This window comes from Hemicordylus capensis, chromosome 4, assembly GCF_027244095.1.
Source record: "Hemicordylus capensis ecotype Gifberg chromosome 4, rHemCap1.1.pri, whole genome shotgun sequence".
NCBI classification, from domain to species: Eukaryota; Metazoa; Chordata; class Lepidosauria; order Squamata; family Cordylidae; genus Hemicordylus; species Hemicordylus capensis.
This window is the reverse complement of record NC_069660.1, coordinates 182,895,046-182,919,646: the sequence shown is the minus strand read 5'-3', so window position 1 is coordinate 182,919,646 and position 24,601 is coordinate 182,895,046. Positions and strand designations below refer to the sequence as shown.

At 42.3% G+C, this 24,601-nt stretch overlaps 1 protein-coding gene across 3 annotated transcripts in view; it reads left to right on the top strand.

Annotated features, from left to right (window-relative positions):
• The window catches only part of TMEFF1 (transmembrane protein with EGF like and two follistatin like domains 1), a 138,894-nt gene that overhangs the window by 37,954 nt on the left and 76,339 nt on the right, over positions 1–24,601 (top strand). The gene's annotated exons all lie outside the window — the stretch shown is intronic.

The following is a 24,601-nucleotide window of genomic DNA, read 5'->3' as shown; positions in this document are numbered from 1 at the left end:
CTCCGAGGACTCTCTGGGCTCCCAGTCAAGAGGGTCTCTGACTCATATGCATGTGGATTGCTGTGTGTGTATTCCCAGAAGATGTGTGTATTGATAGGTGTGCAGATGTACTATTTTGATATTTACTTAAACAGTGACTTTTTTTGAAAATTATTTATTGTGCTGAGTGCCATGGGCTCAAAGGACTCATGATCTAAAAAATTAATGGCTGGAATAAAAGAAGGTAAATAAAATCAAAATGACATTCTAAATATAACATCCATTTAAAGAATAAAAGAATAATAATAATAATAATAATAATAAATAACTTGGCCCCAAGTGTGGTGGTGGTGGTAGTGTCTCCTGTATTCTGCCCAGGAGGGAAGTTGATTTATTTTTATTTTTATTGTCTTATAGTTAGATTTATAGAGTACACCACCTTTCACCCAGTGGCCTCAAGGTGATGTACAATGTAATTAAAAACAATTGAAAAAAGGCAGTAGTGGAAACAGTTAATCAAATGCAAAAGAAGCTAAAACCATCAAAACAGCCACATCTGCCCTACACATCTTCCCTGCTGTCCAAAGGCCTGGCTAAAAAGCAGCATCTTCAGGTGCCTATGAAATGCCAGGACTGAAGAGAGAGCATGTCACAGGCTGGGGACCTAACTGAGAAGTCCCTGCCCTCTGCATGACAGCCAGACTTCCCCAGGTGTCAGCACTTGAAGAAGATCTTGGGAGCAGGCAGTCCCTAAGATGTTAGCTCACAGATCCTGGAAAAGCTGCATCTCTCCCAACGACAGTCCCAGTGACCGATGGCAACTTTTTGAAAAGATGCTAGGGAGGGCTGGATGGGGACTAGAGTTGGATATGTGCAAAGAGCACCTGAGGGACGCTGCTCTTTAAAACCAGAAAATCAGGGTGGACTGACAAGGCCATTTGCACATAATGGTGAGTCCTGTGAGGATTTTGTTCTCCATCCTGTTTTACTGGTCCCCCAAAGGCAACAAGAAAGCAGGAGCAAGCAGGGTTTGCTTCAGTTTACTTCCTTAAGAGCTTTCAGCCACAATCTGCTGCAGGACCTTTAGCTGGAGTTCTCCCTCCCTTCTTGGTCAGCTCCAAAGATAGTCTATATCAGAGATTCTCAGCGTTGGGTCCCCATGTGTTATTGAACTTCAACTCCCATAATCCCCAGCCCCATAATCCCCAGCCCCAAAGTCCAGTAACATCTGGGGACCCAACGTTGAGAATCTCTGGTCTATATTATTATACCATAGCCCCATGCAGCCACCATGAAACCAGAACTATGAGATTTGCATTGGTTAAAGTGTTGCAAAGTGTAATGGTATGAGGCAGCGGCTTGAAACCACGAGTATAGTGTTTCTCGATGTGTTTTTCAATGCATCATGACAGGGTTGTGGCTGTTCAAATTGCCCACCACTGCAGTGAGCTTTTCGGGCAGGAAATATATATCACGGAGAGATTATTTCATGAACAGGACAGAAAGGGGCTGTAAAAATAAAAAAATTGTTGCACCGCAATTTGAACCGCCCACACCACACCATGCTGCAACACATAAATGACAGGGCAAGCCTCCCACAATGGAAAAATACAGCTACTTTCCTGCAACACACATATAACGTTATAGGGCTACAACACATCGATAAAATCCAAAACAAGGCATTGGAAATATGAACGGCACCCTGCTGACAGTGCAGTGACCGCAATGTCAAAACATGGGCAATACTGAGGGGCACTTAGCAGACACGTTGCGAAACTGTTGCAACGTGTAATCTGGAAAATACCAAGAAGCCAGCTCACACTTTCCTGGGTCCCAACTCCCCCCTCTTCAGCAACTCTACAAGGTGGACACTGGGTTTTAGCCAGGTAGCTGCTGGCTAGCGGTCCCATGCTCCCATTCTGGATGTAACAAATGGCCAAGTAAAGACATCTGATACATTGCATTCTCAGAGATATGGCATGATGTAATTTTGTCATGGTGTCTGGACATTCTTATAGGCTAAGACTTGATGAATAGCAAGTTAAGCATGCTTTGGTTCTATTGAAATCAAAGGAACTTAAGCACTTCAGTACCACTGATTTCAATGAGACTTAAGCATGCTTAACGTTCTCCAGATTGTGCCTTCAGCTTTTATCCCACTAGACCACTGCTAAGGTGCCTAATTCATTTTTATAAAGAAGATTATTAGGATTAATAAGAAAATATGAATGCCATTTTCTCTTATTAAAGAGGACGAAAATGATATAGCATTATGTTCCAAGATTTACTTTAGCAAAGAGGATATTACTGGCTCTTAGCCAAAATACTTTCCTTAGATAAAAGTCTTCTTGGCTTCAGTGGGAGTTACGTGCATGTATTTAAGAATATGAATTTGAGAATGTAGAGTCTGACATTTATGCTTTGTATTTTCAGAGAAACATCAAACCAGAATCAAGCCAAATTATTCCTTCTCTGCAATAGTGAAGGGAATTAAATTGCCTTCTGCAGTCTAAGTTGGCAAATGAAGCATTCAGATATGAGCAAAAATGTAAAGACACCATTGTTAATAGCATGTCAGAAATGTCACATGTTTGGTTGCAGGTGATCATAAAGGGAATTCTGGTGAAGAAGCATCTTCCATGCCCCAAGTCATTATGTTTCTGAAGTAACAAAGAAGGCATTGGTGTTCTCTTCATCATTGTGGCAGCTTCCAGTGCATATAGCAGAATGCTAGCAACAGCACTTACAAATATTTCATGAGCCAGGAAAATGTGTCAGATCTAAGATCTTTCCATACTCAGTAATAACACCAAATAACATACGTAACTGTGGGAGATGTGTGTGCCCTGAGATCTGGAATGGTGGTGGGGTTAAGGGATTGAGCTTCTTGATTAAGGAAGCCCCTTGCTGAAATCTCACCTCAGCCACAAAGTCATAAGATGACATTCAGGTCAAACTATATTTTACGGAAAATGTATGGCTGTTGCCAATGCACATCTCTTTTCTAGGAGACACGGGGAAGAGATCCGGGTTTTGCCCTTAGACAGTCATCCTCTTCCAGGTCCACTCTCACCTGCAGCCTGGGGATACTAATACTGGCCCATCTGTTGTGAAACATACTGATAATGTTTGTGAAGTATTTTGAAAACCTGAAATGCTCTATAAATGCAAAGTGATGTTGGTATTTGCCAGTAAAACACTATTTTGAATGGGTTTTGAATATAAAATTATTTTAGGTTATGTCTTTGCAAATTTGAGTATTTTCAACCTTCCATATCCCATCCAAAATAATTTCTTGAAATAAAGGATAATTTCCTCTCATACCTTTTGTGAACTCAATTTCATCTCTGGCCTACCTCCCCAATAGAATCTTCCTCGTGTTTCATTGTTAACGGTTGGATCCAGCAATATAGCTGTAGCCAACTTAGGATCCTTTTTTTTTTTTAAAGCCTGCTCATGTGAGCAGTATAGTGATGAAGTCATGAACTCAAGTGGGATTTTGGCTCCTCTTCTGTGACAAGGAAAATCGCAACCAATTTTTAAAGTACAAGTTGACTTCCAGCAAACCATTGGAACAGGCCATCTGCTTAGTTTTATAGAACAGAGAGCTGACAACTCTTTTCATGTTCAGGTCAGAATACTACTACTACTGCTTTCTGAGGAATAGTTTACAGCTTGGCCTGGGTTATGGAGTGGGTGTGGGAATGACTTGCTTACCTAAACCTCCCCACTACAGGTAGAAGATATGGGGAGAAGTGGACTTTATAGTGGTCAGATGTATATGCATTGGCCCCAGGTAACATGTCGTGTGTACATGTGCGCATGCCAAAGACACGCTTGTACACCTACTTCACTGGCAAAGTGTGAAGCAGCTATAAGAGATGCAGGTTTTCAGGAAACTATTTAAAGTGCTCCATTGAAAAGCTGCATTCCATTGTAAAGGTTTTGAATTGTTTGCCAACGTTGCTCTCACAATATTCTTTATATCAAAAATCCAATTTTAGTATATGTGCTGCTGAAGTGAGCACCTTTATATAAATTTGTACTGCAAAAATCTTACTGGGTTACACAACATACTTTTATCAATTAAATATATATTTGAAGAATTAATGTCTCCCCCCGTTGGACATGCTAAATTTGCAGTAATCTACCTGGAGGTTTCCCAGAGTGGGGACTTTACTGCAGGAAGAAGTGGTGTACGTTAGGACGAGAGTTTATAAAGCTCATATAAGCACTTATCAGCATAAATAATGTTTTGGCCATTGGCCGTAAATAAAGTATCAGCATAAATAAGCATAAATCGAAGTAAATTGAGGCCATTCACATTGCTGCTTTTTATTACCTTTCATTAGAGTTGTTCTTTCTTTGGCTCCTTCACACAGCAGGGCTTCCTCTTTCCATCCTGCTCATTTTTGATCAATAGTATTATAGAGGAGGCGTGGGCCCTCTGCTTCCTGCTTCAGGTGCCCAGGTAATGAGAAGAAGGTGTGTGTGTGTGTATGTGTGTTGCCAAATGTTGTTATATGTCTTAAGAAAAACTAGCTGAACCAGACGCAGAGCATCTGCGCCTCTAGTTCGCCACCACCTCCAACCCCCCCGTTCCCCCCACCGCTGTCACTGTCTTCTTCCACCTCCACTTCCCCACCCAACTGTCACCCAGCTTCCACCGCTGCCCCCCCCCGGTGCTTCCCCCGCCTGCCTGCCTGCCAGCTGGCCACTACTTCCCACGCCCGCCCGCTGCTGCCGCCAACTGTCATTTTCTTCCTGGCTGGCTGGCCAGTGGCCGGCCAGCCACCCTCTTTTCCCGCCTGCCTGCTGGCCGCCACCACCACCATTTGCTGTTGTTTTGTTTCTCTGCCAGCCGGTAGGCTGGCTGCCCCCACCATTTTCACTTTTTACTTCAGGGGTTTCTCCATATGGCTGCACAAAAATGCCAGAGTGCCGCACACACCCATTTCCAACACTCCACCAAAGTACAACTTTTAAAAGATATGTATATTATTCATTAAGGGCGAATTGTCATGAAAAAAAGCTGGATAATGCCACTGGCTGTATGAACAGTATCTTGCTATTACCATACTGAAGGTGCTGTAACACCCTCCCCCCCCCATCTGAATGCTCCCAACCCTAATAGTAGTGAAACAGGAGTAAACTGCCATTTGCAAACCTCCTGGTAATCTGCGGGCAACCTGATCTGTTTAGTGTTCACATGTGACATGAATGTTAGCATTCATTGCTCTATGGTTTATCTGAACTACTGATTGTCACTGGTTTTGCAACAGGTGAGCACTGTGTGAGCTATTCCACAATTCCACCCAATATTATCTAACCACTAGCTAATATACTTTCTCCCCTGTGCTCTAGGAATTGGCACAGCCACTAGTTGGGGATCTCTTTACCATAGTGATCAGATTAGCTGCAGGATGTGGGACCACAAGCTCTTTTGCTGCAGCCCTTCCTCTTCCCAAGTGAATTTTCATGTCCTGTGTTAACCTGTTAAGGCAGGGGTGTCAAACTGTGGCCCTCCAGCTGTTGTTGGCCTACAACTCCCCATCCCCAGTCACCATGGCCAGTAGCCAGGGATGATGGGAGTTGTAGGTCAGCAACATCTGGAGGGCCTCAGTTTGACACCCCTGTGTTAAGGGATACATCAGCCCCAGCCTCAACTGTGGTTAAGATGTTCCTGCAATGAGGAGTCAATGGCCAGTGTCCAGACTAATGATGCACCAGCAAAAGAGCATTTTATGTTATACAAGGGGGAAGAGTGATTTTTGATGATCCCCCTCACCTCTGCAGCCACGTGACTCCCAGAGTAATGCCCCTGAGAGTACTCCAGTCCCGAGGGACATATTTTTGGCACAGATGGTTGCAGGGGGAAGGGGGATGGGGGATCATCAGAAATCACCCTTCACTCCCTTTTGTACTGGAAAACACTCTTCTGCCAGTGCATTGCTAGTCTGGATGTTGGTAAACATTTCTACTAGATTTGTTGTTACAATAGATCTGAGTCTTTGATTAATTACATCAGTTATTATAGCAATAGCAATAGCACTTACATTTATATACCGCTCTATAGCCGGAGCTCTCTAAGCGGTTTACAATGATTTTAGCATATTGCCCCCAACATTCTGGGTACTCATTTTACCGACCTCGGAAGGATGGAAGGCTGAGTCAACCTTGAGCCCCTGGTCAGGATCGAACTTGTAACCTTCTGGTTACAGGGCGGCAGTTTTACCACTGCGCCACCAGGGGCTCAGTGGTAAAATTATGTCAGTTTATGCTGTTTTCAGGGGCTTTACACCAAAGCAGAATTTTTCCAGTGATGGAAATAATATATATTTTTATAGGATGTTTTTAGACATATGGAATATGATCTTCAGTTACATGAATTCACGAAATAATTGTCTCTTTGTTCAGATTAAAGTGAATTATCTGAGGGATAATTCCTAAAACCTGGACCAAATAGTCTTGCTCTAATGGGTAGCTCTACCACATGGTAGAAAACATCTGCATGGTGGAGGCAAAACACATTCAAATCTGAATTGACCTGTGGGATGCATCCTGTTCAGTCTTGAAGGAGTTAGGTCTTCATATTCTTAATAGTTTGGGGTTAGTGGGCTGAACTGTAACTGTGTCTCCTAAAATTTCTTGTTAGTATTATGTATCTTTACCTACATAATATTTTGTAACTAGCAAAAAGTAAGAGCATTGTTTTCCTACTGTGATTTAAAAGCTAGTATTGATTTCCAAATAGTAGCATTATTTCTTGTTTCTGTTGTTGCCTGAATATTTTTTGCCTCATATTTTATTTACTTTTCTTTGTGGTTGGCCTACTTTTCCACTCATTGGAAAATTTCCCAGAACATGCTTTGCAAATCTCTGCTGAAGAACTGTCAAACTTCCTCACTGCAAAATGAAATTGACAAACTGGCTTTTTGCCAAGCTTTTGGAATAAAATGCTAAACTAATCCTTAAACTAAGTGACAGCTTATTAATTGGAGGTTTTTCCTGGTTATTGGTTTTTAGTGTAAAAAATATGAATGATACCAATTTGTGAACACAAAGTCCAGACATTTTCTCTCCAGCTTGCATACCTGTTGTGGCAACAATGCATTTTAGCAGTAGCACTGTATATTGTAGCTGGGGAAAATATGATTTTTTCCCCTCAGCAGGTCTGGCAGTCACAAGGCAAGGTACAGCAAGGCACTCTGAGGGCAGCTAAGCTGCTCAGAGAAGTCAGACCAGGGTCAGCAGCTTTATGGGGCTAGAAGGAACTCTATTGGTTCCTTGTGTCACCTGATCTCTGTTGGGCTGGTAGCTGTAATACCATCTTCTGATCATCTGCAGTGGTAGTGCTGAAGTGCAGCAAGAGAGCAATTTGCTCCCTCCTAGCACAGCTACCACAGCAGCACAGTGCAGGTAGATTCTGCTGCCAGAATTTCCTGCTCTGAATCCTTTGAGCCTTATTTAGACATATGAGGAACAGGCAGTGTCAAGACATCCAAAGTCCACACAGCCAAAAAACACACTCAAGGTGGATACCAGCCACAGCCACTGGAGGAATGCTGTGTTTCAGTTGAGTAGGGCCAGTTGCTCTCCCGCTGTTTAATATAAGACAATAATCGCTTTAAAAGGTGCCTCTTTGCTCAATTAGCAGGTGACATAAAACAATAAGATAAAAAATAGGTAATACAAAAGCAGCAAAAAATAATGTATAGACATTAAACTATTTCTAAGCATAGGCAGATTTATTTTGACCAAATATAAAGAAGTATTTTAAAACAAATGAATAGGTGTCTGAGCCAAATGGCTGTGAACATGTGTACTCTGCCTTTTGTTCATAAAGGGATTATTCTTCTCTGTCTGGAGACTATCTGTGCTATGAAATCTTATGTCCCTGCACTTTGGCCTACTTGATTAGGGTTGTAGCACGTGAGAGATGGCCTGGAGTGAAACATAGGAAGCTGCCATATACTGAGTCAGACCATTGGTCTATCTAGCTCAGTATCATCTTCACAGACTGGCAGCAGCTTCTCCAAGGTTGCAGGCAGGAATCTCTCTCAGCCCTATCTTGGAGATGCCAGGGAGGGAACTTGGAACCTTAGGAACATAGGAAGCTGCCATATACTGAGTCAGACCATTGGTCTATCTAGCTCAGTATCATCTTCACAGACTGGCAGCAGCTTCTCCAAGGTTGCAGGCAGGAATCTCTCTTAGCCCTATCTTGGAGATGCCAGGGAGGGAACTTGGAACCTTAGGAACATAGGAACATAGGAAACTGCCATATACTGAGTCAGACCATTGGTCTATCTAGCTCAGTATGGTCTTCACAGACTGGCAGCGGCTTCTCCAAGGTTGGAGGCAGGAATCTCTCTCAGCCCTATCTTGGAGATGCCAGGGAGGGAACTTGGAACCTTAGGAACATAGGATACTGCCATATACTGAGTCAGACCATTGGTCTATCTAGCTCAGTATGGTCTTCACAGATTGGCAGCGGCTTCTCCAAGGTTGCAGGCAGGAATCTCTCTCAGCCCTATCTTGGAGAAGCCAGGGAGGGAACTTGAAACCTTCTGCTCTTCCCAGAGTGGCTTCATCCCCTGAGGGGAAGATCTTGCAGTGCTCACACATCAAGTCTCCCATTCAGATGCAACCATGGCAGACCCTGCTTACCTATGGGGACGAGTCATGCTTGCTACCACAAGACCAGCTCTCCTCTCCTTCTGCTCTTCCCAGAGCAGCTCCATCCCCTGAGCGGAATGTCTTACAGTGCTCACGCTTCTAGTCTCCCATTCATATGCATCCAGGGCAGACCCTGCTTAGCTAAAGGGACAAGTCATGCTTGCTACCACATGACCAGTTCTCCTGTAAGATGTAAGATGAGTGAGATGACAGGCAGTGACTAGTACACAACTTTAGTATGACACCTTAGCACACAGGTGTGCAACATAACATGCATTAATTTGAGAGTGATGTGGATAGCAATGTGCCTTATTCTTCAACAGTGTATCTATACTACAAATTTAATCTATTTATGTGTAATTGTCATGGTGCCTGATGAAGGAACTTTGGAAGCTGTAGTTCTATGAAGCAGCTGTTGAATTTTCAGCACTCTCACAAACCTCCAGTGCTCGGAGTACTTTTAAGGGCTCAGTGACAGCTAAACTGGTTTCAATGTGCCCAAATTTGACTTCTTCAAATTAAAATACAGGTCAGGTACCCAATTTGCTATTAGGTGTAGATAGGGGCAGCTTTCCAGTGCGAGAACAAATTAGACATGAACCCCTTGCACTCGGGAATTGTAGCTGCATGTCTTAAACTGCTCAGGTGCTGCACTTTATTAATCTCCAAGGAAGATTTTGCCAGGTCTGCTTTACATATATTTCAAAGGGGCCCTGGAGTAGTCTTTGAGGGATTAGCTTGTTAGATTTTGTTCTTTTCTTCCCTGTAACTGGAGGCTTTTCCTGTGGAAAGGCAGTTCACTACTGCCTAATTTCTGCATTTAAACTACCAGCCACATCATTATTCTTGAGGACTTCCTCAGTGTCTTCTCCTCTGCCGCCTTCTTCTATGAAGTCTTCCATCAAGGCTTCTTCTTTGACTCTCACCTTCCTTTCTGTGCCTTATTGATGGAAGCTGCAAGCACATTTTTTCTTTAGATAATCCCCCAGTCTCTCTTCATTCAAACTAACATATTGGGTTTTTATAAGATCCAGCTAAGCAGTCCACTAAGTTTGTGTCTACATTGTGATTTGTTTTTTACCACTTTAATTGCTGGCAACATCCAGGCTCAACTACTGCAATGTGCTTTATGTCAGGCTGCCTTTGTACATAGTTCAGAAACTGCAACTGGTGCAGAATGTGGCAGCCAGGTTGGTCTCCAGGGCTACCTGTAGACACCACATCACTTCTATTTTAAAAGAACTGCACTGGCTGCCAATTAGTTGCCAGGCAAAATACCAAGTGCTGGTTATTACCCAGAAAACCCTGGACGGCTTGGGCCCAAGGTATTTAAGAGAGCGTCTTCTTCTTCATGAACCCTGCCGCCTATTAGGATCATCAGGGGAGGTCCAGTTTCAGTTGCCACTAGTTTGCTCGGTGGTGACTCAAAATTGAGCCTTCTCTAGAGTTGGCTTGAGGCTCTGGAACACACTCCCAAATCAGAATCTCCCCGTCTCTGGTTGTTTTTAAATGACTTTTAAAAACACAGCTGTTTCATCAGGCTTTTAGTTTATTTATTTATTGAATTTCTATACTGCCTTATATAGAAACCTCTAGGCGGTGTACAGGTTAAAACATAATATAAAATATAAAACATTTAAAATTCATAAAAACAGATAAAAATCACAATAGATAAAAACACATTAAAATTTAAAATTTAAATTTCAGTTAAAAGCCTGTGGAAAACAGGTATGTCTTCAGGGTCCTCCTAAAAGCAAATAGAGAAGGAGATGCTCTTATTTCAGCAGGGAGCGCCTTCCAAAGCCCTGGGGCACCCATAGAAAAAGCCTGGTCCTGAGTTGCCACCAAATGAGTCGGCAGCAACTGTAACTGGACCTGTCCAGATGATCTTAATAGGTGAGAGGGTTCATGACAGAGAAGGTGCTCTCTTAAGTACCCTGGACCTAAGCTGTTAAGGGCTTTATAGGAAATGACCAGAACTTTTTATTTCGTTCAGATACATATCGGCAGCCAGTGCAGTTCTTTAAGAATCAGTGTTATATGGTCCCTTCGGGTAAAGCCAGAGACCAATCTGGCTGCCGCATTCTGTACCAATTGTAGTTTCTGAAGTACGTACAAAGGCAGCCCCACATAGAATGCATTACAGTAGTCAAGCCTAGAGGTTACCAGCATATGTGCCACCGTTTTAAGGACATTTGTCTCCAGAAATGGACGTATCTGACGTATCAGCCAAAGCTGATAAAAAGCACTCCTGGCCACAGCCTCAGCCTGAGAAACCAGGGTGAGTTCGGGATCCAGGAGCGCTCCCAGACGACGAACCTGATGTTTTAGGGGGAGTGTAACCCCATCCAAAACAGGCAGATCTAAACTATCTCTCGGATCCTGACCCCCTACAGACAGTACCTCCGTCTTGTTTGGATTCAGCTTCAGCCTGTTATCCATCATCCAGCCCAATATCACCTCCAGGCAGGCACCTGGTGGCGGGAGGGTGGTGGTCATGTCCTTTCCTGATGAAGTTGGTATAGAGAAATAGATCTGAGTGTCACTAGCATATTGATAACATCCCAGACCAAACTTCCTGATGTTCTCTCCCAGCAGTTTCATATAGATGTTAAAAAGCATTGGAGACAGTATGGAGCCTTGTGGAACCCTACACTTTAGCTCTCGCTTTTCAGAACAACAGTCTCCAAGTTGCACCATCTGGAATCTGCCAGAGAGGTAGAAATGGAACCACTGTAAAACAGTGCCACCCAATCCCACCTCCCTGGAGTTATCCAGCAAGATACCATGGTCAATGGTATCGAAAGCCACTGAGAGATCCAAAAGGATCAGCAGAGTCACACTCCCTCTGTCGATTGCCAATTGGAGATTATCCATCAGGTTGACGAAGGCAGTCTCAACCCATAGACCACCCAAAAGCCAGTTTGGAAAGGATCTATATAATTTGTGTCATCCAAAACTGCCTGGAGCTGAGAAGTAACCACTCACTTAATCACCTAGCCCAACCAAGGAAGATTAGAGACAGGTCTGTAATTAGCTATCTCTGAGGGATTGAGTGCAGGTTTCTTCAAATAAGGTCTAATAATAGCCTCCTTAAGACAAGGAGGCATCCTGCCCTCCCTCAGAAAAGCATTAATGATATTTACCAGACCCTCTTTGATAATATGACTGCCAGTTGAAATAAGCCAAGTTCGGCAAGGGTCAAGAGAGCAGGTGGTGAGGCGTACAGTCCGAAGCAGATTGTCCACATCATCAGAAGTAACAAACTGAAAGTGATCCAATTCAATCCCACAAGATGGGTTGCTGGGCATCTCTACGATAGACTCTGCAGTAACTGTGGAGTCTAGTTCAGCACGAATACAAGATATTTTATCTGCAAAAAAGTTGTTTAAAACATCACAGTGGTAACAGATGGTTCCAAGTTCAAATTCAAGGTGGAGGGGGCATGAACTAGCCCCCTCACAACCCTAGACAACACAGCTGGATGTGAATTTGCAGAAGCAATGCTGGCAAGGAAGAACCACTTCTTTGCTACCGGCACTGCCAGAGCATAGATCCTCAAATGAGCTCTGTGTTGCAATCTGTTGGATTCACGCTGAGTCTTCCTTCACTCGCGCTCTAGTCATCTACCTTGCCGCTTCAACTCCCGCAGTTCATCCAAATACCATGGGGCTGACTTTAAAGCAGGTCGGAGAGGATGCTTAGGAGCTATTGTGTCTGCTGCTCTAGTAAGTTCATTATTCCATATTTGCACCAGAGCATTGACAGAATCACTTGCAGAGCCAGCTTGAAATCCTTCCAAGGCCTCTTGAAATCCTATTGGATCCAATAACCTTCTTGGGTGGACCAATCTAATGGGTCTTTCACCCCTGCAGAGGTGGGTTTTGGCTGCAAGTCCTACCTTAACCAGATGGTGACCCATCCATGACAGTGAGGAGAGTCCCCACCCATGGGACACCACCCTGATCAGAGCAAGAGACCAAGTCCAGTGTGTGACCTGCATAATGCATCAGTCCAGAGACCACTTGGGACAGGCCCATAGTCATCATGGCCACTATGAACTCCTGAGCTGCCCCTGACAACCCAGTCCCGAAATGGACATTGAAGTCCCCCACCACCAACAGCCTGGTCCACTCCAATGCGAACTCTGCAACCAGGTCCATCAGCTCAGTTAGTGACTCCGTTGGACAATGGGGTGATTGGTATACCAAAAGAAGTTCCAATCTATCCTTGGTTCCTAGATTTAAGAACACATATTCAATATAGGCCAACTCCTTGACAGGGATCCTGGTAAGGGAAATAGTATTCTTATAGACCACAACCACCCCACATCCCGCCCATATACTCTCACCTGCTCCATCACGGAGTAACCCACTGGGAGGAGCTGGGACCAAACCGGGCCACTAGCCTTTCCCGACCAGGTTTCCATAATGCACACCAGGTCAGCATCTTCATCCAAGTTCAAGTCATGGATGATCTCAGGCTTATTTCGGACCGACCTGGCATTACAAAGCAATAAGGTGAGGTTCTGTGGGTTGTAGGCATTTATCTCCAAGGTCAAAGATGTGGTAGGCCGGATTGAGGGGGAAACCATGATTAAATTACTAAATTCCCTTCCCCTATTATGACCTACTGATCTGTCAGCACCAAATCTTGGTCGATTCCTCACTACTACTGGAATAGCTGCCCCAGAGACGCCCCCTGCCTCCCCATCTCTGGATGACCCAAGACACATATCTACACCAGGCTCAGCTAATCACAGGGCAACAACAATATAACAGGAGGGTCCCTTCCAGGAGTCTAGGGCAAGCCAATGGCCCCAAGGGCCAGCCATCCTCTTTGGTGGCCCCCTTTGGCAGCCTGCACTGGAGGCTGTGCCTCCAGCAGAGGCTTCCTTCTTTTAAGGGCCAAAGAGTTGAAAAGCCCAAGCAGCTGACTCTTACTCAGCAAATGGGCAGGCTTGACCCAAGTGCTCAGTGTTAGAGTAAATTGTTAGCTTTGTTAGAGCATTTGTTAGAGATTTGTTAAATTGTTAGATTGTTAAATTGTTAAAGCAAACAATTTAACTGTTTTAAATTGTTGCCCTGATTTTCTGGGCTTTTAGCTGTTCTACTGGTTTTATTGTGTTTTAATAGTTTGATTTTAATTGTTAATTTGTTCTAATTGTTTTTATCATGCTGTGAACCGCCCTGAGCCATTTTGGAAGGGCGGTATATAAATCTAATAAGCAAACAAACAAACAATAAATACATAGAAGGGGAGACAGCCAGCGGGGTGGAAAGGAAGCCTTTGGCAAAGCCCGGAGCTAGTTTGACCACCCCAAACAGGGAATAAGCGGGGACGAAGGGAGATGGAATTCACACAAACCTCCTCCTGACATCTTCTGCCAGGTGCCAACAGCAGCCTCCAGCCAAAGCTTCCTTCTTTTTAGGGCCAAAGAGTTGAAAAGATGTTTTAAAGTTTTATTTATGGAAATTTTAGTCTGTTTTATATGATTTTTAGGTTTCAGTTGCTCTTTGTTTACATTGTAAACCACCCTGGCATTTTACAGATTAACCATTACCACATTGTCACTACAGATCTGCAAAGTGTGTTTCCATACTTCCTGTGTTGTGACACCACAGTCCCTGTGCTGACAGCAACGTGCCATTCACATTTCCGGTGCCTTTCTTCATATTTTATCTTTGTGATTTAGTATTATAACGTTACAAGTCCATTGCAGAAAAATAGCTGTATTTTTCCCTTTGTAAGAGTTTGAGATTCTCTGGGGATCATTTTCAATACGATCCTGCCTAGCCGAAACATTTTATTCCTGTTCTAGGGTGTAATCTGGAAAGTGCCCCTAAGATTTTATATAGGGCAGTATATAAAGATGATAAATAAATAAAACAGCACTTTCTTCAAAAGAATCCTGGAAATTGTCATTTGGTGAGGTACTGATAAATTATTTATTTAGAAGATTTATATGTCACCATTCTTCATAAATGAATTCATAGTGGCTTACAAACAACAACAACAAACACAGAGAGTAAAACCAGTCTCTAAAATCATAAATCTGCAGGATAAGAGTGTTAAAACAAGGCAGACACAAAGAAATACAGTTAGGAGAACACCTGTTCAAAGTCTTCAACCTTCATTTAAAATTAAACAGGGAGGGGGCATGCCTAAGTTAAAGGGATAGGGAGTTCCAGAGAATCAGAATTCCTGATGATTCTGTTAGGGATCATCAGCCCCCCCACCTTACATTTCCTAAACAATTCCTATATTTTTGCGAAGAGGGAGAACAATGGTTGAACTTGTTTAAGCCTGTTGTACGTATATATCTTGAGGACCAAACAACATGAGACTTTGGAGATCTACATCACAGGAGAGTGGTGCAAACCTCTCCTTCTTGAGCTGGTGTAGTGAGGTAACAACAAAGGTGTACTGAGTAGTGGGAAGTCCAGAATTGTGGAAAGTCCCCAATCTTACTTTAGCCACAAAGTCATGGTAAAGAGAGACATTTAGGGCAATTGTGTGATTGTTCAATGTGTTTGTTCAGTTTGCCTATGGGATGGGTCTACTTTTTATGCAAAAAGGGGAGAAGAGAGGGGGGAAAACCCCTGAGATGGCTCCTTCATTAGGCCAGGGAAGGTACTGGCCTCAGGCAGCGAGTGTGCCGTGGGGTGGTGACATCTCCTTATCTGCCTGCTGCTGCTACTGCCTTTTCCTCTTGTTGCTCCCTGCCCTCTTACTGCCCCCACCCCTCACTGTCTGCACCTGTCTCCTCTGCTGGCCCAGGCACTGCCTGCTCTTCTTCCCTCTCATGCTGGCCTCAGCTGCTGAGGTGTACTGCCACTGCTGACTGTTTACATGGTGTGAGTCCTCTCCTCCACCATGCTAACACCAGCGTGGTGTTATGGTCTCCCTCCTTCCCCCCCTCACTTTATAAATTATTATCATTATTGTCGTGATCAAAGAGGCATTTGTTCTTTGTCTAGGAAGGCCAATGATTTTTGTTTTTACTTGCAAATTAGCCATTACTCGTAATAGAAGCGGAATGGTTCTCTTTACTATAGACATCTCCAAAATTATGTATCTGTTTTATAGCTGCTTCCCTCATAAACATAAAGCAATCTTATGTTTGTTTAACTAAGCTTTATTCAGAATCAATTCTATTTTTCTCCTTCTCCATTCCCTCCCTTTTCTTTCTGACTCCACCCCACTCCCACCCCCCCCGGATTCCCCATCGGGACAACAAACTTCTAATTAACAAAACATGAAAGGCTGCAAGATAGATACCACACATCCCTCACCATTATAACAACCAGAATTGAATTCATTTAAAATTTGGTGACAAAGTCCTGAAGTCTTTTAGGTGATCTCCTGTCACACACATTTATCCTAATTCTTTGGTCTCTGGCTCAGGAGCTGTTAGCACTTACATTTATACACCAGTCTATAGCCGAAGCTCTCTAAGCGGTTTACAATGATTTAGCAGCCGTATACAATGATTTGTTAGTGATATGTCTTCTGGCACAGAAGATTGTCTATCACCTTCATCAGCCTCATCTGTGACGTCAGAACTGGAGGCAAGATCAAATTCCTCTCCAATTCCTCTCTTGAGTCAGACTCCCTTCTCTCTTGTCTCATAGCATGTATGATGGGAAGTCTTGAACTGTTCCATTTTTTCCCATCACCCAATATGACAGAATCTCCTCAGATTTTGATTATTTGTTTTAGTCCAGTATATCAGGAACATCCTTTTCTCGCTTTATAAGTCAGCCATACTTGAACAAAGTCCTCTACCTGAAATGTTCACTGTTTTGCACCCTGTTTCTGATCCACATACAATTTATATTTTTGTTGCTTCTCCCTTACCCAATCATGAATCTCTACATCCTCAGGGTGACATGGCACAGAAAGCCCTATCAGTTGTTGTCATTGGGTAAATTTGGTGATAGCTTTGCATCCTCTCAGTAGTTCAAAAGGTGATTTTTCTATAGTAGCATGAGGAGTAGTTTGATTAGCAAATAGAGTTCCACAGATTGCCTCCTCCCAGGGTTGCTGTTGTATAGTATCCTGTTGTAAACTTGCTTTCACTGTTTCTTTCAGATTAGAAACAGATTAGTGAAAGCCGTTCCCTCAAGGATAGTGCAATGAAATAATATTTCATTTTATCCCATGGTTATGCAAATATTGCTCCATTTCAAATGAGGTGATCTGTGTGCCACTGACAGTCACTAGTTCTTTAGGAAGGCCTTCTCTCCTAAAAACTGCAGCCATGAACTGTAACACTCTCTCTCTCTCTCTCTCTCTCTCTCTCTCTCTCTCTCTCTCTCTCTGATTTGTTCACCACCCCAAACTTCCATCTCTGGGTGGTTTAAAACACAGAGAATAAAAACCTTAAAACAATTTGAAACCACAGTCAAATTAAAAAGCTTGAGTGAAGAGCTAAGTCTTTAAGTACTTTTAAAAAGTTGTCAGAGATGGGGAAGCTCTTATTTCAGCATGGAGAACATTCCAGAGTCTTGAGTTACCAACAGAGAAGGCCCGTCCCCAGGGATATAACTATAATAGGGCAAAGGGGAGACAGTTGTCTGGGGGCCCACTGCCTTGGGGGCCCCCCAGAGGCAAGTCACATGACTGACTCCCCCAGCCACACACCTGCCCGGGCTTCCTTCATTTGTGTTCATCCTCCAAAATTGATGTGAGTGTTAAGTTCTGGAGCTACCAGAACAACATGTCGTTCTCTAGTACCATTAAATGACTTGCGTCGTCCACAATTTACAAAACATTTTTTATGCTTTTTGTTACCACTATTCAGCTTCATTTAAGATTTCTTTACTTCATGAGCTGAGCTTCAGTGAGAGAGGGGCCCATTTTAAAATCTTGTCTCTGGGCCCACTCCAACCTTGCTACGCCCCTGCCCGTCCCTGTGTGGCCACCAGATGAGCCAATGGCAACTGCAGACTAGGCTCTCTGGATGATCTCAATGAACAGTGGGGGCCATGATGAAGAAGACATTCTCTTAAATACCCTGAGCCTAAGCTGTTGAAGGCTTTATAGGTTATAACCAGCACTTTGTATTTTGCCTGGAAACTTATCATCAGCCAGTGTAGTTATTTTTAGTATAGGAGTAATATGGTCTCTTTGAGACCAACCTGGCTGCCCCATTCTGTACCAACTGCAGTTTCTGGACTATGTACAAAGGCAGCCCCACCTTGCTTGTAGCAACATTGCCAGCAAATTAAACTTCTGGCCACCTGGAATAGTAACCCACCATCACGACAACAAATCTTTGTTTTGCAGGTTGGTTATGAAAGACCCCATTATATCCATAGCAGATTTTTACCAGGAACCATTGGGATACTCTAATGGAGTCAAGGGGGTGGCAAAAGTCATCTGTGATTTGTTAGATACTGCCCAAGCCCAAAGTGCCTGATTACATTTTCAGTGTGTTTGTCCATACCTGGCCGCCAAAAACTTTCTCTGATTTGCTGTTAGTCAAGCTCATGCCCAAGTGATCTTTGTGGGCAATTTTAATGACTTTTGCTTGTAAGGAGGTTGGCAACACCAAATGATCAGTCCTCATCACCAGCTCATTAAGAAGGGACAGCTCACTCACTACATGCATGTATGGTTGAAGATGTTCAGTTACCCTGTTTTTGCATGGCCCTCCATTAGTTATGTAAGGTTTAAATTCAGTTAGCTCTTGATCAGCACTGAGGGTCTCTTTCCTCTCAGAAGACATGATCACTCCAAGAGTGGATGAAGCTATATGTGCAATTACTACTCCTTTTTTGTTATTTATTTATTTATTTGTTTGTTTGTTTGTTTTAAATTACAATTCATAAACATGAATAATAAAGCTGATACATAATGACATTCATTAACCATCCTTCCAGATATGTAAATAATTAGATGGAGGAGAATGACTGAAATTATCTTGATTTGTGAACAAAATGAAATCTGACCATATCATGAAAAAATCATTAGAATTAGCTTGACCCGCTCGAAGGTGGATAATATGGGTCAGTTCTTCAGATATGGCAGTATGCCACATAAACTGACACCAAGATGTCAAAGACATGGTTTTATACTTCCAGTGTTGAGCAATGGATAATCTAGCTGCAGTTAACATAAGAACTATAAGATCCTTAGACAATAATGACAAATTAGCTCCTGAAAATACACTTAATAGAGCCAGCTCTGGTCTCATATCTAACCTCTGCTGTGTAATTTTACCCATTTCTAAAAATACCTCTGTCCAAAAGCCAAAAATACTGGGACAAGACCACCATAGATGGAAGTATGTTCCCGTAATTCCACAGCCATTCCAGCATAACGGAGACATACTCTTATTAATGTGGGATAATCTATAAGGGGTCAAATACCACCTGTGAAAAAGCTTAACAAAATTCTCTCTAATTCGGGAAGAGGTAGAAAGCACCGGCTTCCATTTCAGTATTCCATTCCATTGTGCGTCGCTAATAGTTTGTTGTAGGTTGTTTTCCCAGGCCAACTTAAGGCCAATTAAAGGATCAGATGTTTGCATTATTAGAATATTGTATAATCTAGAAATAAGCCCCTTAGAAACTTCTGAAGCCTTTAATATTAATTCCTCAAACATAGTCAAATTCCTGTTAGCCTGCTTAACTATATCATGATGTAAAATAAAGGACTGAAACTGAAGAAATTTTAACCAAGAGTAATGCTTATGAATAAACTTCTCCCGAATTGGTTCTAAATCAATTGGCTTATCCAAATAATAAAAATCCCTTAATCTATTTGCAACACCTCCAAAGACGCCAAGTAATCGAGAGGGTGAGTCTAAAGCTGGAAATTTAGGATGACTACAAATGGATAGCAAGGGGGAATGGGGGGGGGATTTCATGCCATTTCCCCCAGATCTTAAAAGTGGTTCTTAAAAACGGATTTGTAACAGATTTAGAGCTTTTAATAAATTCAAATATCAGTACTAAGTTGTTGATATTACCGAGATGTTCTTCAGTAACCTCCATCTCCACCCAGTATTTAGCTTCCAGGTCAACTATTAACCATATCCCTAAGATATCCCTAATATATGATGCTTCATAGTAGGCCATTAAATTTGGAACTCTTAATACCACCCTGTTGTACTTTCCTATATAATGCATTGGTACGAAATCTAGATCTTTTCCCGGCAAAAAAAAAATGTTTTGTTTTGTTTCTAAATGGGGAAGAAATGCAACAGATCCAGTCCAGGAACTACTTCATCAAAGAAAAAAGCTTCTAAACAGAAGCGTATTTACGATTTGTTAAAAGAATCTCTAAGTGAGACATCTATTATTTCATCTCTCAGAAGACATGAATGAGCACTCCATGAGTGGATGAAGCTATATGTGCAATTACTACTCCTTAACCCTCTTCTTCTGGGATCTCCTATTGGATAAACAATCTGCAGTTATATTCCAAATACCTGGCAGATATTCCACCTGGAAATCAAAGTCCACAAGTCTGGTGATCCATTTGGGTGTTCTTGGGGTTGCTCAACTTTATCCCTGAGTAGTAAATAAAGCAGATAGGGGTTTATAGTCTGACCATAAAGTGAGTTTTTTATAAGTCCTGAAGTGCCTCACCACTCAGAAACATGCTAGAATTTCTTTTTCAGTGACAGAATACATCTTTTCTGCTGCAGTAAGCTCTCTGGAAGCAAAAGCAATTGTATCTTCCCTGCCCCCTTTTTGCTGGGTCAAGACAGCACCCAAACCATATTCAGACGCATCAGTGGTTACAATAGTGTTCCTGTGTTGGTGTCAAAATAAGTGAGAGCAGGGCTTTCAGCAATGGCTGATTTGATAGTCTGAAAACTAGCCTTGCAGGACGCATCCCAATTAAATGCTACATTCTTTTTTTTAAAAAAAGAAGACGCAATGGAGTAACTTTTGAGTCAAATTGTCTAACAAATTTAGAGTAATAGAGAGTCCTAAAAATGATTGAAGTGTATCCTTGTTGTGTGGCTCTGGTGCTTCCTGAATAGCTTTCACCAAGTCTGTTTTGGGATGTATGCCACTCTGAGATATTGTGTGTCCCAAGTATGTCACCGGGTGTATGCAACAACTGACGTTTCTCTGCATTGTCGGAGTTTACTTAAGATTTCTGTCTGTTTAGCATCATTACCTTTGGGTAATGAAAGTTGTGTATTTGCGATAGCGTTTGAGCACGGGATAGACTGAAGACAAGTCCAAAGTTGTGAACACTGAGGCTTCTTTCAGAGTAAGCAGCATTTCATTGATATAGGGTAATGGATGACAATCCACTACCACGTTGGAGTTCATCTCTTAAATCTAAGCACATTCAAAGTGTACAATTTTATTTTTGTAGTACAAGAACAATGGGAGAGACCCATTCTGATGAATCAACAGGTTCCGTCATGTAAGCATGCTGTAGTCTTGAAAGCTCCTAAGTGGTTGGCACAATGCTATGGGTACATTGCTCACTTTGTGTTTTACGGGTACGGCATTTGTCTTCATCTGAATTTTATGTTTGAAATGTATGGCAGTGCCAGGAGTATCAGCAAAAACATCCAAGAAATCAGCAATCATATCAGCATAGGGCTGCTTAATTATCTGTAATACGGGTTCCATTCTATTTGGGTCTAACATAAATCCATAGATCTTGCTGATGTTTCTAGCCCAATACTGAGTCTCCTTTTTGTGACACGAACACTTGCCGTTCTGTGGTACATCATTTGTATTCCAAGACAGCAGTGAAGTATCCATTTCTGGCAGTAGGGGAATCTCCATATCTTTATGGGTGGATGTCTGAAGGCTGCAGGTACAGATCTGATGTAGTGAGGAGTTTCTTGTAAAGTAGGTGGTGGTGGTGATTGAAAGGAACCTAGTGTACTCTTGCACACGCACACATGTGCAGACATTAACAAACTTTTTGGAAAAAATCTTTCCTAAATGACAGTATATGACTAAAATAGAGACAGTGTTTTACCACAGACTGCCTCTAGTAGATAGGAACAGTTGACACAAATGGAAATGGGCCCAAAGCGCGTATGGGGCTATATCCGAAGCATTGCAGAGGGTTCTGCAAAATTTTCTGGTCATACACTTAGGCCTTCTACTTACTGAGCTGGGCTCAGTAAACCTTAGTAAGCCCTAATTCTGGGAATTGGCCTAATATGGAATTCCATAAATGGCCCAATATGGGCCATTCCAGAGGGTAACAATGATAATCTGGATCCAAAATAGAGAGGCCTATTTCAGTCTGGAATTATCTGATAACATCTGGGGAATTCCAGAGCTTTCCAGAGCTCCAAATTGTGGTGGCGGGGTCTGCATTTTCCCTTCAATCATGACTGGGGGGGGGGAGTGCCATCTTTTGCCATTTAACTGCCCACCTGCCTGCCTACCTACTTGCCCTACTTGCATTTATTTCTTAGGGTTTTTTTTTTTAAATTTTTAGCCGGTTATTTTACTTACAGTTTAAAAAAATAAAGCAGTGGATTCTCTGATGTTACATCACTTTTCTTCTGTGGTTCTCTGTGAGTACAATTTCCAGGTTACTTAAAAAAATTAATTTAAAAACAATGGATGTTCAGATTCACTTGTAATTAAATACTCAGTCTGGCCATCCTTACCTACTTGTGTGCCAACTTTCAGACATTCCTTTTTAGCTGGGTTTCCCACCCAGTGATTTTTAAAAAATTTCCCCATAGACCTCTATGGGGATTTTCACCGATAAAAAATTAGATTCCAAGACAATACTGGAATTCTGAAGGGTTCAAAGGACCTGTTACCAATATTTGTGGTTCCAGATCAGAGCCAATCTGGAATTTGCAATCTTGCCCAGCGCTAGTCAATTTCTGTCTGGGCTGTACAGCTTCAGACTTCCAGTGGGTGTTCACATGATTGAATGGTCCTCCATGTCACAAATATCTTTTCCCCTTAGTAAACTAGATTTAGGGAGGTGAGTTCTAGTCTTGCCTTCAGTTTGACATCTAGTTTTCGATGTGCAGGAATGGCCATGTATGGAGGAGCACTGAGTCATGTGAGCCCCCACCTGCAGTTCCAACTGCTACATCCCTGACAATAGGTTTACCACTTCAATGAAAACTGGGCCTTAATTCCTGCTGGCCCTGGTCCAAACATCTTGGGCTTCACTGCAACCTTATGTTGCAGACCTTATTACTTTCCTCCAACATTACCACCATCAAATTTACAGTCAACCGTTGCTCAGCCATGTCTCAATATTGTCTGGGGGTAGTCGTCATTCAGGAAACCAGGTCTTATTCCATAAGTAGCCACAGTATAGTTAGAACCAAAGGGAATTGCCACATAGACACAGGAGATAAGAAGCTGCAGGTGACACTTAGCTGGCGTAGTGGAATACAAGACAAATCTTGTGGAAACCCACAGGAATTGATCACGTACCAAGCTCATGATTATGTATAGAAGACCAATAGGAGATGCGCAGAAAAGGGCAACTTAGAATGTAACCAATCTAGTCTCTTGGAATTGGAATTGATGAAATATGGACTGGAAGTATAATAACTATTGTATGGGATACAGAGGCGGTCCTCAAATCTACAATGGAAGCTTGAGCACTGTCAGCCAGCTGACTAAGCAATTGCCCTATTCTGCTACTTTCTTCTCTGGATTTGTGATGAGTTCCTGAATAAACAGTTTGTAACCCAATAAGGTCTGATCACTTTTTTGGGCATCAGTATGGTGACCAGCCTGGGAGAAACCTATCTTCTGAACCTCTGTGTCTCTATTGAGGCTGTGGCCAAGCCCAGTGAGAACCACATTTTAACGTAATCAAATCTCCTTCAAACTGAAAGCATGACCTAGACCACGTGTGTTAGCACATTTCAGAGCAGGATCAGTAGTGGTGGACAAACTGTCTTTCAAAGAAGCTTGATGTTTGCCAATACTGATAGTCTCATTGAGGAACCCCTGGTGAGTTCTGAGGGGCCCCCCAAGGTTTTCTGCTGCGTGGTTTGAGGTGTTAAGGAAATGTAATTGGCAACTGACACGCAACAGTCATATTTGAATGTTTTCTATACATAACTTGTGCATTACATTAGAAATCTTAGCAGACACTGCCTGTCTGTTTAAGATATGTCTCTGGTTCTCATTAACTGCAGCATTTGGCAGCTTGTCAATTTTTAATGTATTTATCCTTCCAGCACTCCCTTGAAATAGGAAGACTATTATTGTGCTTGTCTAGGAATGGAACCGAGCTGTGCTTGTTGCATGTATTTCTAGTCTTCTGTATCCTTCTGTTTTTGCTCTCCTGCAACAAGAAATGTGTCTACTATTTAGAACACATCTCCCATTCCTCCTCCATAGTTCTCCAGTCTGGTGAGCAAATCACAATCAAAGTTTCTGTTGTATACTTTAAGAGGCAAGCCCAAATGAACTTAAGATAGGCCATGTAAAAGAACTGGAGGAAACAGTTTCATTTTTGCAGCACAGCCTGTTTGATTGCAGTGTGTGTGCCCGTGCATTCAGAGTGGGTCCCTCCTGATTCAATCTGAGCAGGATCTAAAATTGACTGAGTGGCAGAGCTGGATTAACCTAGTAGCAAAAGTAGCTTTTGCTACAGGCCCGGTGGACATCAAAAAATGGGTGACCACATGCGCATGCCTTAGAGGGAACACTGGATGTAAAAAGCTTTTTTAATTTTTAGGGTTTCAACTTCAAACATTATTTGTTTTCTCAAATAATTACTATATATGATAAATTTAAATAATAGTAAATTTGTGTTTGAGAAAGATTTTCTGTTTTTCTTGCATATAATGTCATTTTGAAATTATTGATCTGATTGAGTATTAAAAATCTGTGGAGAACAATAATCCTTAAAACATGTTTATATTCAGAATTCTAATAAATAAACACATCTTTTCTCGAGCATATTCTGCCGTGAAAAGTTGTGCATTCAACTAAATTCAGTGCCAGGGTTGTGT